This window comes from Pan paniscus, chromosome 14, assembly GCF_029289425.2.
Source record: "Pan paniscus chromosome 14, NHGRI_mPanPan1-v2.0_pri, whole genome shotgun sequence".
Lineage (NCBI taxonomy): Eukaryota > Metazoa > Chordata > Mammalia > Primates > Hominidae > Pan > Pan paniscus.
The window spans coordinates 70,862,866-70,879,125 of NC_073263.2; the positions used below are offsets into that span (position 1 = coordinate 70,862,866).

The 16,260-nt window shown below is 30.9% G+C and overlaps 1 long non-coding RNA gene across 1 annotated transcript in view; it reads left to right on the forward strand.

The window, feature by feature from the left end:
• The window catches only part of LOC130540718 (uncharacterized), a 101,432-nt gene extending 85,416 nt beyond the window's left edge, over window positions 1-16,016 (forward strand). The window contains exons 3-4 of the long non-coding RNA XR_008954711.1: window positions 5,267-5,328; window positions 15,262-16,016. This is a non-coding gene — a long non-coding RNA (uncharacterized LOC130540718). The remainder of the gene's footprint in view (window positions 1-5,266; window positions 5,329-15,261) is intronic.
• The last annotated feature ends 244 nt before the right edge of the window (window positions 16,017-16,260 follow it).

Genomic DNA, 16,260 nt, shown 5'->3' on the forward strand with positions numbered 1-16,260 from the left:
TTCTATTTGAGAAGCTTTATTACTGCTAGCTGTCTTCCAGATATATGTCTATTCTTGGTTTTATTTGGAGATTTATTTATATGCTTCTTTGGAGCTTTTTCTAAAGTGCATAGCTAAGAGACGTGAATTTTTCCATTTTTTTAGTTTTGTTTATATGTTAAGATATCATCTAGTTATAAACTTGTCATTGGCTACTAAGTTTATAACATGGTTTTTCTTACAGAAAAAAATATAGACTTCCATTCTTTCTGTCACAATTAATTTATGTTGCAGTAAATAGGTTAGTAAGGTCTAGAAAATATTTTAGAAAGGCAAGGGAGAACAAGTACTGAACAGATACAAAGTTCTCCCTGTAGAGAAGGATTTGTAGAAACAGCCCTGTGTGGTCACTGGATGGCTGTATAAATTGTCATGTTGTGCAGCCATCTCTCTCTCTCACTCTATCTCCTTCTCTCTCACAAAATAGAGCTTTTGTGTCTTTTAAATACACACACACACACACACACACACGCACAGACACATAGATGCTCAAAAGGAAATTTGAAGTGTTATAATATTTAATCTTGAAAGTAGAAATTTTCAGCTACCTATTTCTCAAATAATTTTCCCAACATTTCTCTTATTTGGATGATTTTTGTCGCTAGTATATTTAAAAGAAAAATTATATTTTAAAAGACCTTCATATACAGTACATTTTTCAGTTGTATAGTGATGTTACTTTTTAAAGTATATCTTTAATATGTAACTATCTTTTAAAATTATTTGCTTTACCTAACAAATTTTCTCCAAACAAATTTACTGGCATCTTGTCATTTGGTGTTGACATTGTAGCTATACTCTTGATGTCCCCAGTGACTTTCATTGATTTAGTTCACTTTTCTGTTTGGAATGTAACATCTTACAGCCTTGCATTGACATCTTCTGGGGAATTTTGTGATGGCAGAAAGTCCTACTAATGTGAATAGTATAAATTCATACTTATTTTCTATTGTTTATATGCTATCTCTTAGCTTACTGAATGATGTTATTTAACATATGTCTCTGAGGTGTGTATAATATATAATTTAAAAAATAATATTAAGCTTTCATTGATCTATGCAGCTGAGTGAGAGGCAATATTTCTAGATAAATTGTACTTTGGGATCCCAACATTATTATAATTTTGAACAGAAAATGAAAATTTTTATTTCATGAGTTACTCATGAAATGAGTTAACTCTAAAAGTCTTCAAGATAATTTTAGCAGTACTACTCTGTGTGTATGTTTATTGCTTTTCTTTTTAAACAGTAGTTACACATTAATATATATTTCCTTAGTACTTTTGAATTCATCATGCATGAAACACAACATTTAAAATGGACAAATTTTCTATAGAATATAGTTCACTAAAAATGCTTTACTATCATATTTGTCTTAAAAATAAGTATTAATGATATAATTTAAAGAGCAGCTAATATATCAAAATTGAAATGTTGTCAGCCTGTTTGCAGGCACAGATTTTAAGTTCTTTACTCAGTCCTAGCAATAGAACTTCAGTAAAATGTCTGTCTTACCATAGCTGCCTATGGAATAAGACACGTAATGGGATAGTTTGTGACTACAAAATATATTCAAACTAACTGAACATATCTATATAAAACTTTTAATCTTGATCTTACTGAAATATTTTCTACTAAACTAGCTATTTCTATGAAAGTACTAAATACACTATCTTCCTGAAATAATAATTTCAAGAAATATCTATTTCTGTAAATTTTCTTTAAAAATTTCTTTTAAAATATTGAATATGCTGAAATTAAAATAAATTGCTTAAATGATTAAATATAAACAATAGTAATAAACATTCCATACAGATTTTCAGAAAATTATATTTCAATGAAGACATGCTCACCTTATACATTTACTTAAGCTCACTTAATCTGTCATAAACATATGATTATGAGATACTGTCACAAAGTATCTCATCAAATCTTCAATAAAACATAAGGTTATTCTGTGTGGCAAAGGCTTCTTTTTTAAAAAATGTACACTATTACGCTTCTTAAGGTGAAAGTATGAATTCGTTCTTTTTTGAACGTCTTCTGCCAATAGGCATTTCTCTGACAGTTTATTGGTCATCACCTCTAGTACATTTCACCTATTCAAGGTGTTAATTAGGGGATGCTTATTCTATGAGCTAGCCACATTTTTGCTTTCAATTTAAATTAAAACATGTTTCCAGAATAGTTTTATAGGCATTATTGTATATCTGACTAATATGAGTTATTGTTAACTACATTATAAATCTTATTTATAGCCATATCCTTGGTAAAATAATATTTGATTCCATGTAATAATGCAGTTTACAAATATAAACAGAGGTAAATAATTACACTATTATACAGTAAGTAAAGTTGTCATTAACTACATATACCTTTTCCATGAATGACAATATAGTTTTTCTTGGTATTTAGTGTATATAATAGGAAAATCTTCATCTCTTAGTTACCAGATACATAAGGTATATTTTCTATCTATAAGCAAGTGGGATTTAATAAAGTGCATTAAAACAAACTGACAATAAAAAGCAGAATATGGTGGGACAATACAGTGGTCCTGGGAAGCTGTTACATTGCAATTGGAAAAAATAAGTTGATATTATTAGAGAAAAAAATGCAATGGGAAAGATGGGTTTCCATAAGACTTTAAATGCATTAGAGGAAAAGAACAGTAAGAAAAAAATGATCATGTGGCAAGAATTGCATGTTTCTTATCCCATGGGAGTTAAGAAGAGAGTGAATATTTTATTTTTGCTGCAGCAGAGGGAGATGATACTAAAAAGACAGTATAATATATTATAAACTGTTGATTAATCTGTCAATACCAAGATATGGTACTTGGCTATTTTTTTGCCTGCAGGAAAAGTAAACCCTTTGGAATTAGCTTTCCTTTGTTTCATTTTTCTCTGCTTTATCATTTTATTGGTTATTATTTTTACTAATTATACTCCTTATCTGGTCTCTTCAAAATCAAGTTGGAGCTTTAGATATGAGTCTATCATTCAGGAAAAGAAGCTGGCAAAAAAATATAACAATAAAGGAAGAAACACATGATGGGAGTCTAAACATTAAAACTCTCTTGATTATAAATAGAGATATAGATAGATGATAGATAGTAGATGGACATACTGACATATATATGAGCATAGTAAAGTATGATTATAATAAGTAGTTTGGAAAGAAGAAATTTACATTTAATACATTTCTGCTTTTAATGTCTTATCCTGGTAATGAAGCTTTATATTCATTAACTGATTTCATTATTATATTAATTTAGCAAATGTTTGCATTTCATAGATAGGTATATTAAATCTCAAAAAGTTTGAATAACTTGTCCAAGATAGCATAAGGTAGTAAAAGCATACCAAAGGCTTTTCAAAGGATTCAACACTGGAAACATTGAGCCCAACAAATTCTGATTCTATGTTTGTGTAAAGAATGATTGGATTCACATATTAAGTATTTAGAGAATCAAGTTGTTAAAATGTCATAAGGCTACCGATATATTATTATTATTAAGCCTGAACAACTGTTTATGTGATAAATACTGTCTTAATTAGGATTATTTTTTTAAATCTCAAATAGATACAAAGGTAGGAATTCCTTTAGGATTAATGATTTTTATTTCAAATTGAAATGAAATGAAATAAATTCTGATTCAAATTTTGCTTGAGGTTATTTATATTGTATATAGTCTTATTTCCTGGAGGTATTAGAATTAGAATACATTAAAATATTAGTAAATTTTATGGTCATAATTTTAATTACCAATAACTTCACAATGGTAAATCATTTAAAGCCTTGAGAAATTTACGTCAGCATACCGTTATTCCTAATTTCCAAAATAAAATGAGTTATATCACTTATTTATCACATAAATGTTAATAAAATTAGTCTCTTTTTCTACCAAATTTTTATATCTTGAGATTTGCTGATTATAAAATTAAGCAGAGAGCTTCAGAAGAGGCTCAAATGAACTCTAAAACATTCGATCTATCAATGTCAAAAATTATTTAGGAAAACTGAAAAGAAATACAGTTATTGTTTATATTTTCTCAATTTCCTATAGTAAGCATTTGCTATTTTTAATAACAAAAATAATCAGCTAAACTTTAAAAGATTTAATTGTTGTTATGTGAGAAATAGCAAATAACATTATTTTATAATTAAATGAGAAGATGTAGGTAAGTCTAAGATGAACCATAACTGAAAGATGAAAGATTTTTAACATATGGGCTGAGGAAATATTTTAATAAATCATATTTTAATTCCTGTTTCTGTATATATTCTGTACTCTGTTCCTCCTGTCTGAAATATATTTCTTCTTTATTTCTGCTCAGACTTCGACTTTTTCCATGCCATGCCGATCTTCTCCTCCCCTGAGACATGGCCTCAATTGATTTTACTCCTTTCTAACAAAAACTCATCTCTCCTTTGAAAATGAGAAATTTTATCATTAATGACAACATGGATGGAATGTGAGGACATCTTGCTAAGTAAAATAAGCCAGGCACAGAAAGACAAATATTGCATGATCTTACCTTATATGTGGAATCTAAAACGGTTTATCTCTTGGAAAGGGAGTAGAAAGACAGTCTGGGTTGGGGAGGAGGGCCTGGAAAGTAGTGGGGTTAGGGATGATGTTAATCACAAGCTACATAGTTTCATTTGGACTGAAAAAATAAGTTTTAGTGATCTATTGCACTGCATGGTGACCACAGTTAATAATAATGTATTATATCTTTCAAACTTGTTAAAATAATATTTTTAATGATGTCACTATAAAAATAGTTAAGTTGATGAGGTGATGGATATGGTAATTAGCTTGATTGAATCTTTATATTTTATTTATATATATATATATCAAAACATGACATTTTACCCCACAAGTATACACAAATTAAAATGATTCATCACAAGTTTCACTTGCAAAGTCTATGCTCAAATTTTACTTTCAAAACTATGTTTCTCTTTGCTTAGAAATCTGGTGGTTTCTATAGTGGTTTCTAAAGCAAAAAACACAGAAACAACATACAAAATGTTAGAGATAAGTGTGCATGGGCATTGCTTGAAAGAGAATAAATTGATATACCAGCTAGTATAGTCAAGTGGCAGAAAAGAAAATGACATTCTAAAACAAGTGGTCTGTATATTTCAGCCTTTCTATTACTTACTAACTCATAAATACAGGATCATTTTAATGCTGATATATTTATTAATTCATACAGATTCACAGTTTCTGAAAGGACCATGGACTAATTGGATCACAAGCAAACTGAAACATTACAGGGTAAATATTATTGTGATTAGGATTATACAAAAACACCATGATGCCTCTCCCAACTTAGGGAAATCAGTGAAGGTTTTCTTGAAGAAAAGTGTTATGAACCATTAGAATATTTGGGTAAAAGGACCAGACTGCCAGTACAGCCAGCTGCTGTAATATGAATGTGTTTCTTATGTGGCTTACTGATTTTCTTTTTTAAAAGTGGATAATGATCTGGAGATATTTTTAAACAAATAAATTGAATGCTAGGTTTTGAAGAGCTCTCTGGCAGCGCTATAGAGATTGGATTGAGTTTGGAGGTACATTAGATTCACGAAGGCTAATTAAATGGCTCTGGCCATAATCCAGGGTTGATATGAAAAAGCTCTTAACAAAAGAACTGGGGGTAGAGGTAATAGGAAATATGAAGCAGTTTTGAGAGGTATTTAATATATTGATGTGACCAAGTCGAATGACTTGTTAAGATATCATAAATGAGAATATAAGAAGAGTCTAAGCATTTTTTACACCATAAAATACAAACAAAATAATAATATTTCAAAACATTTTGGAATATACAGATAAACTTACATTTAATGAGAGATAATCATCTGACAAAAGGGCAGAGATGAACAATATCAATCTATACCTGCAACCAATTTGGGACACACTATAATGGAAACCTCTCTAGATTACTTCTGGGCTTCTGCTTATGTAAGTAAGTGGATTAAAGATAGTACCTTCAAGTGCATGTTTTGAGGACAGTAACAACTAATGAGTAAAGTTTTGGACAAGTTAAATAAATCAAAGTACAGATATCCTGCACGTTATTACAAGTTTTGTTCTACATTTCAGAAGACAGCAGTAGGAGAAGAGAGAGATTTGAGGTTATCAACATTTAGGCATTGGCAAAAAGCCATGAGTCTCCTTAAGATAACAAAGGAAATAAGTGAATTGAGTAGGTCAGTGAAAGAACCTAGAAAGCACTAAAGTTTCAGTGGTCAAATTGAGATGAGGATCTAAGAAAGAATACAATCAATAAACATAAAAAGAAGTTAGAGGAGACCAGACATTTTATTAGACAAATTAGATAAAACATGGATGGTCACCAATAGTAAATGCTTCAGAAAAATGAGGTAATACAGAGCAACAACAATAACTACCATCACCACAACAACTATTGAAATCGGAAACTGAAAAGTCCTTGGTAACACCGGGAAGAACAGTGCTAGCTGGGTAATAGGCAAGGTACTAAAAAATTAAATAAATATAAGATTGGAGATTATAGACCATAGGCTACTCTTTTAAGAACTTGTACGATTTGGAGGAAAAGACAAATACTTCAGTAGCTACACAAGATGCATTATGATAAGATGACAGTACTTATATTTATATCTAAGTTCTACTGTATTTAAAAAAGGGAGGTGTGGGCAAGAATAATTAGACAGGGAAAAAAATGACAATGAAGTTGAAGACAAGACAACTGATGGAATAAGACTCCCATTGGGAAGAAGGTATGTGTTTCAGATTTTTTTAAATGGAGAAATTATACTTCAGAATAACAAAAACACCTTCATTTAAGATAGAAGGTTAAGGGGAAAGTGGTATTACAATGCAGATAATTTTCTAGTTTGAAAGGGTAAAATATTGATGGAGTCTATATCTCATTAAAGCTATTTAATTGTAAATAAGGATATCTGCTGTGTAAAATGTAGTCTGTGAAGTGCAGGCTTTGAGAATCAAGGAGGGTTTTGATTAAAGGATATTGAATTGCTGTATAAAATGGAATTTTTTTGTGAATTTAGAGCTATTGTCACATGGTTTTGTCTCATTAAATTCAGAAGTAAGATTGGGAAAAGCAATAGGTTGATTAAAACAATATGCAGGCTTAGGGAGTTGAAGAGGCAGACAACCAAGGAATAAAGTGTTAATGTTTGGGTGACAGAATACTGTAAATAATAAATAAAAAAAATTACTACTAGGAAGAGATTGTTTAGAATAAATATAATGAAAAATATGTTCTGAAAATTATAAATCCCTAGGTACATATTCAGAAATATTATCAAAAGATACATTAATGCTTAGCTATAATATGTTAATATAATTAGCAGTTTAACACTAGTGCTACTATAATGAAAAGGACCACTTATATAAGGATCCTTATTCACACAAAATTCCACATTCATTTAAAATACAATTTAAAATAATTATCCATGAATCATATTTAGTATTTAATTTCATTATCTTAAGGTATACATACTATATTATTTCCAGAAAAGACATAGAAAGTAAGTAAAAACATAATTTCTTTGGCAATCCTCTGAGAAACTGCAATAAAAAGAGCTGCTTTGTCTAATCAGACTCACTCAGAGCTTGAGGTTTATGAAAAATCTGAGCCATAGAAATGATCACAATATACAAGCAGAGCAGAGAAGTCCAGGGACTGCCACTGCAGTTGTCTTCTTTGTTGTTGTTGTTTGTTTTGAGGCATTTTTTGTTTTTGCTACATAAGAGTAGAACAGAATAGCATATCAAGTCTCTAAATAATGTTCGCAGCTATATTGATTAAAATAAAAATTGAGTTGTTTTAGTTGTAATACATCTCCATTTTATACTCTGATATTTACATAACATACAGGACCTTTACCAGGGAGCCATGCTCTTAAATCCCTATGCTCTACATGTGCTTATACTAAGCAATTAAAACAAGTACAACATATGAAGAACATTTTATAGATAAGGGCTTTTTCACCAGCAAATACCAGTAACATGTTTGCAAGAGGTTTGTCATTACACTATTTATGAGTATATTTGACCAGGCTATCTTCTTTGTTTCATGGGGGCACCCCTCCATTGAATTGAGGGAATCATCTGTAGGCCTACTGCTAACCATTTTCTTCCAGAAACATACATTTATATTTGACAACTGGTGGTCCTTTAATATTCATTTAAATTTTAAGTTTCTCATCAATGAAATTACAAAAGATGAAAGACATTAGTATTTTCCCTGCACCTCTGAGCCAAACAATATCAAGTAGCTTCTAGCTGCTTTCTGCATAATTAAAAATATAATGTCAGTACGGTTAAGCATCCAAGGTAAATAAAGTATTACATGATGTTAAGAGCTACCTTATTGATAATTTGGTCACTGTGACCTCTGAGACCCCTCTGAAAATATCTGGACTTAGAGAAGAATACTGTGTTTACTATTTATTGCATGTCTATGCTATATAATCTCACTCTCCCTCTAAGAAACCAAATTAGGAGCTAGAGATATGTAACTAGACATACCTAATAAAGGAATACAATTGGCCAACATAAGGTATTTCATCAGCAAACATAGTTCACTAATTTTTCAACCAGAGATGTTAAATACTATCCAAAGCATTCTATGATGTTATAAAAGTCCAAACTACTCATTTATAAGAAAGTGCATTTGTACAAAATATAAATAGGAAAGCAAGGCGGTCTTTTCTTACAGAATCCTACAGTAAGATCAAAGAACCTTACTGAACAGACATTTAAATAGATCACTGAGAGGTAACATTTGAATTGGTTTTAATTTTATTTGAGAAAATTCTACCAAAATCTATAAACCAGCCAATAAAATGTCATGATTAACTGCATCAAATGCTGCCAAAAGGTCCAACAAAATCATGAAAGACAACATCCCTTGTTGCAATCAAAAGGTCATTATTTTCTTTCAATACAGCAGTCTCAGCACTATGATGAGGATGAAATCCTGATTAAAATTGCTCAAATGAGTCAAATTGCATCATGTGTTAATGTAATTGATTACAACCTCCAACACTTTAAGCAGAGCCTAAATTAAAAAATGAATGATGATGTTGCACTTTATCCACCAGTAATGAAGCTTTCTCCAGCACTTCTGGCTCAGTATAAATTCACGGTCATTTGAAGAGCTGACTCAGAGCCAAGAAGGAGAAAAAATACTATTTTAATGTCCATCAATGACATTATGAGAATCAATATCCAGGTACAAAACAGAGGACTGAGTCTTGCTGAGAATCCATCTCTCACTCCGAGAACCAGAATTTACTAATCCTGAACTGTTGAAAAAGAATATCTACTTTGGTCTCTGAATAATTACTACCATAAACTGAATGATCATATTCCCACCTTGTGCCCCTCACAAAGTTTTGCTACTGAACAATACAAAAAAGACATATTCTTAGATCTTGATAGTTCTCCCTCATTTTGGTGCCTCTCACAGATTAAGAGAGACAGGAACTGTGTCATTGACCTCCAGGTCATTAGTGCTACAGCTGTACCCTAAGACCATCCCAAGTAGACTAGAGATAGGAGGCAGAGACAAATCAGAAAAAAATGATTTACAGATTGTAGATATTTTAGCAAACAACCTTGGCTCATAACTTATGCATGTAATCTATGAGGAAAAATTGACATTAAAATTTAAAATGTTGCTATGTGATAGTAATAACAGTAATAGATAACATTCAGGGAGTGATTATTTTTTCCAGCAAATATTATAAATAATGTATCTACATATGAACAAAATTCATGTTTGTATTAGCTTCATAAAAATATCTCCTAATCTATAAAATAATCCCTATTTTGCAGATTAGGAAACTAAGACAAAGAGAAGAAATTCTGCCAATTCATTCTTATATAAGTACAAAAGTTTGAAATTGAATTCAAACATTTTGTTTCAAGAGTCTGCACCACTGTCTCATAGCATTGCTATGCCATCTTGTTTAATGCTTATGTGGCTAGTGACACTAGACAAAGCAACTCAATTCTCAAGCTACATTCCACTACTTTTTACACTGGTATTTCCTTTAGTATGCTGCAAACAGCCATACATATATCCATATTTATATACACACATAAAATGTCATAAGAATCCTAAAGGGTATATATCCCTAAGCACTGTTTTATATGTACATATGTATTATGCACATATGTATCAAATGATTTAACTCATAACTGGATAAACACTCAAAAACTTTTATAAGAAAAAATTATAGGACAAAGTATATATTGTCTTTGGCTTAAGTTGCCTATCACTAATTATTTGGATTAAAAGGGTTTCTCAATAGCATTGAGTGGCAATGACAAAAAAGATTTTCTCTGTGGTAATACTCTCACCATAATAAACTATCTTAGCAGAACGGCATTATCACAGTCAAAATATTGTTGTAGTCTATACATTCTTTCTTGCAGACACACGTATTAATTTTTTAATCATGAATATGACAAGAAAGAAACTAACATATTTTGAACTGAAATAACAGTGAGAGAATCATTTCACACAAAATCATCTCTAAGTTTCATTAAGTACATCAGCTGTCTCATCAACTGATTTTTGAAGTGGCGGAATGACCTAGCAAATCACATCTAATGACAAAGAAAGTAAATGTAATTAAAATCCAACCTAGGGCAAAAGCTAATAACTGACAAATGAAGAGAAGGCATTAAAGTTATGTTAAAAGGTGAATTAATAACCTTGAATGAAATAATAACACTCTAATGACTAAATTTCACCGACAGCTTACCAGATTCTGAAGTCAATCAGTCGTCCTTTTAAATCAGGTGTCCAACTATCCCAAGATTGATTAAGAAATGCTGGCTTCCATTTTTTCAAAGCAATTTCAAATCCTTCCATCAGTAGTTATTTTACTTTTAACATCTTTCCCAAATTGATTGCAGATTCTGTTCTTCTTGATTTTTGTTCATGTTTCATGGCTCTGATTTCTCATTTAGTCACATCATAGGTCGTAAAACTGTGCTACATTCAAAAGACCACTGAATTTAGCAGAGTATTTAATGGACATTGAATCAGAAGGACTGTGGTTGAATTTCCATTTACCACTTACTGAATGAGTAGTGTTAAAATTAACCTTTTGAATATCTGCTTTCTCCACTGTACAGGGAATTTTAAAATAACAAAATCTGCAAATACCTTATTTTTAAAAAAGCGAATGTGTTAAAATTTGGATGATCCTTTCAGTTGGACAAATGTAAAATATTATTTTCAATGGTAACTGACATTTTAGCAATACCCAAGGGCACATTTAGAAGAATGAAAAGTAGCAGCATTTACCATTGATTTTGAGAGGTATAAGATATTACATTCGATTCAACTTTTTATTTTATAAAAATGAAGAACTCATTGCCAAAGAGATAAATGTATCCGAGATCTCAAAAATAGAAATTTGGGGTAAAGTTTCTTGAATCTGGTCTGTATTTTGTTTTCAAAAATAAATCATTCAGGATTTACTAAGCAGATACGTTCTGAAAATGTGCTGACAGGAAGGAAGGAGATGAGATCTGTTTCTAAATGGGCACAATACTATTTTAGAAAATCTTGCCAAATATGAAATACCAAATAAAGAGACTAGAGTCGTTTTCCAGTTTTGCCTTTGAATTTGTAAATATGGAGAAGGAGCCAATTCATTTTACTCCATTTTCTTTGTTTGTAAAATGGATAGGACACAGTCATCTATAATGTCCTCCAGCTCAGTGAGTCAGCTTCAGAGCCTTCCCCACTGCTTATAGTAAGCAAAACTTAAGAATTTGACCTTATAGTAAAGAAAAAATAAGAACAAGTAGTTTATTCCTGTTTCAACCAGGTACTCTCTTGACCTTTGAATGATTACTTGATTTAAATATTCTGTCCTCCAAAATGGAGTTACAAATGTGCCCATTTTGCAGAGTTGCTCTGAGGATTAATGACTCACTTTGCACATAAAAGCACTCAGTCAATATAAGCTTTTATAATTTATTATAATGATTGTTTTCATTAGCTGATGTGGAAACAAGACCACTCATTAACTCATAATAATCAACTCCTATAAAGTATCTTTAAACACTGTCCTCAAAAGAGTTATGTTACAATTGTGTTGAATTATCTTGTTTGTTTGCTTTATGGATTTTCTTACCTCTCCTTTACTTGGCCTTGAATATGTCCAGCCTCTTACAAGGTCACACTAGAACATATCTTTCTTTATGAAGCCCTTTCTATCCTTCTCTAAGCTAAATTAACTATCCATCTCTTGCAGTAGCATTCTGTATACATTTCCACAGTGACACTTAAATTATATTACCATGAATTATACTTGTGTCTGTGTCTCCTACAAGAATGACTCTTCAGGGAGCAAAACCTGGGACTTACTTACCTTGAGAGTTTGGAGGCCCAGAAGAATTACTGGCAAAACAAAGATTCTTTGTACACATTTGCTAACTTTATGAAGTATTAGCGTATCAGAATGTAACTTTAAAATGTATTACATTCTCCCAGGTTACTTTAGCAAAACCCATCTAATGAACCTATAGGGATATTAATGTGTTAATAATCTAGATAATTGCTTTGGTTTTTCAGATTATAATTTATGTAAATAAAGCTGTATTGCTGTATATTTTACTTTGAACATATTTATTACTTTGAAGTTCTTGTTGGAGAAACAATAAACTGTGATACCTTTGCTCTCTCTGTTCCTTCTCCCAAGAATATCCTTCTCCAAATATCTACAAGGTTCACTCTCTCATCTCCTTCAGGTTTCTTTAGGAATATCACATTTTCACAGATCAGTCCCCTGACCACCATTCCTTTTGAATCCATTTTTCCATTTGTATGATCTTCCTCTCCTACACCCACATTACATTTTAAGTGTTATATACCTTGTTCATTTTCTTTGTCTTGCCCCAGTTAAATCTTTCTGAAAGCTAGGCCTTTCATATATTTTGTTCATAGATATATTATCTTTGCCAGAAGGTGGTCTGTCACACGTAGGCACACAAAAATGTTTGTTAAATACATGAATACATTAATAAATACTAAGATAGAGTAAGGGAAATGGAGGACAATGGTATTTAAAAAAACACAAAACGTCAAATAGTTTAACATAACAGCACCATAGATTTATCGAGAAGAATCATTAAAGAAAAACTTTCTTTAAGACTTATTATTATGACATTGTGAGATGTCTTGCTTTCATGCGAGCTAATAATCGCAATTACAAAATTAATCATTGCAGCCAGCACACACCATGGGTAATTATGTGTATTGCAAAGTATATCAAAATGAAGAGTGACTCCTTTGTGAATTTGTATACCTTCTAAAACATATATGTATTGAATGTGTGCAAATATCTCTTCATTATTATATATCTACCAATTGATTTCTGGGTACCCTGCAAGCCCAAATGTTTTTAGCATCTATTTCTCCTCTGTATAGCAGTTTCCATGAAGATCATGTGTCTGGCAGTACTAGCAGAGTCCCATCAGCACAGGTTGTAAATATATGAATGATAACAGCAATAATATTAATAATAATAACAATATAAAAACAGTAATACTAATAGAGAGTAGCAATGGCAAGAAGCATTTATTTTTTAGATGGTGTACCAGTACAATTGGTAGCAACATCTGATTGAGAAATTATGAGCCATTCCTTCTCTAAGTGAGATGTAGTGGTTTTCAGAACACCCCATGCACAGAATTTCAGTTGCATACTAGTATTACTCATCTACTGATGTGAAAGCAGCAGAAATCTTGGCTAAATAAAGATACTTTGCAATTTCTAAATACAGTTCTAAGTTTCTGAACTTGTGATCCTCAGATTTATTTTTTTTAAAATCTTCGATTCAGATGGGCCTGGATTTGACATTCAAATAGAGTACATCAAAAGTTGTTACTAAATCATCAGTTTTAAAACTTGAATATGAAAACTGCATTGGAAATTGTGTAAAAAGTTATCTAACATACTTCTGCATTATTCTATAAGCATTAAGGTGAGTTCTGAATAGAAAAAAAGTTCAGATATTAAGAAGTTTAAAGAAAAAAGTGAATTAACCTAACCAGCAACATTCACATTAAGTGGATATCATGACATTTAGCAAATTAATTTTAAATTTTAAAAAATCACATAATATATTGTAAATAAACACTGCTTTATGCTGGTTTGTGTGCCATTGTTTCAGTAAAATCCCTTGTCAAATAAGTTTTGCAAATATTATATGATTTAACACAGATGATACTGTAAGAGGTGATGTAAAATTGTCTGTATTCATTCAAACTAGACATAAAATATTTTTAGATCCTAATATTGCAAAGAGTTTAATGGGGAAGAAAATGAAAATATTAATAAAGAACATATCAGTGCTGATTCAGAGAGGAGAAAGTTATCAAGAAAAAGAACAATTCAAATAAAAAGCAGTAAGAACTACATGAGTAACAGGATTTCTGGATTTAGGGGGTTATTTTTGTTTTTTTTTGTGTGGGTTTTTTGTAATATAATTTTTTTCTAACATCATGAGAGCAATTTGGTAGTTGGGCTTGTGTCTACTTTGTTAATGATGTTTAGACTTTTGGTGTTAGAGCCCTACAGTTGATATAGGAGGATTATTTACTTTCCTTGTTCGGAATTTAAACTGTGATAAAATCTGTGGCTTAAGGTGTAAGAGCACTGTGTGTGTGTGTGTGTGTGTGTGTCTGTCTGCCTGTCTGTGTGTGTCTGTGTGTATGTGTACCTATATTTATTTTCTTATATTTATCACATTAATTAATATATGCCTATTATTGAGACTTGAAAGTGTCTGTAAATGAAAATATTACAATCACCCAAATTCACCCCTCTAATAAATTTATTGTGTGTATGAAATTACATGTCTTTTTTTCTATGCACACCAAACTGAAGGACTGCCTAAAGGACTCTGTTTTGGTCTTCACATTACTGAGTGTCAGTGATGTGCAAGACACCAAACTCAGAGCTCAGTAAGGGGCTCAGCCTATGGGGATGTTTAACAAACATTTGTAAAATTATGACTGAATGATTATTACAAGTATTTTCTATAGACTCAAATATTTTTCAAAATTATGATTTTGAATGGCTTCTTAAGGGATTGTCATCTCATTTTGTCATACTAAGCATCACTCCAATATTGTTGACTATTATTTTCAATTCCTTGCATCTAGAAATAATGCTGCAAAGCTGGGCATAGTGACATGCACCTGGAGTCCCAGCTACTTGGGAGGCTGAGGCAGGAGGATTGCTTGAGCCCAGGAGTTCAAAGTTGCAGTGCACTATCATGGCACCTGCGAAGAGCCACTGCACTCGCACTCTAGCCAGGGGAGCATAGTGACACTTCATCTATTACAAAAAATTATATAAAAATTATAAAAAGAGAGAATACTGAATGAATATATATATATATAGCCTTTGTAAATTTTTCTTTAGCTTATCTACCCAGGTGTTTGCATTATTTTACCAAATAATAGAATTCACATAAATATGCAGAGTTTTCAAAGAGACTGTATTGAAGTTAATGCTTGTGTACATTATTATTTAGTGAAAAGTTAAAAATGATGGCATAATGTTTTGTTTCATTTTCCCATGTTAATAGTAAGGTATACCCAGAGTACATTTCTTATTAAGAAAAAAAAAGATTGGGGTCACCTTGATCAAAAATTACCTGTATACTAGTTCAAATATATTATATATGAACTACGGTTTAAGAAATATCATCAAATATTATTAATATATTCTACTATCTAAAAATTCTGCTATAGCATTATATTTTATGGCTAAAAAAGCTTGATACTGGTTGTTACAGTAAATCTTTACTAATTTATGAAGCATCAAATTCAGATTTTTAAAAATTATGTCAAGCTCAAGCTATTTAGAATTCCGCATAATTTTATATACTACATAAGAAGAAAACAGCTTAAAATAAAGTTATATTATTTTATTGGGATGGGCTCTGGAGCCCATCCATTATTTGATTAAATAAATAAAAATAAAAAATAAAAAAGAGCCATTATTTGATTAAATAAATCAAATCAAAAATTATATCAAAATTAATTTTCATTAATTCTTCATGGGCAAATAAGTTGTACTAATAGCCAAAAACATACCTAATTAAATATATAAAATTCTCATGCAATTCTACCTTCAATAATTACTAAAAGTTGGAA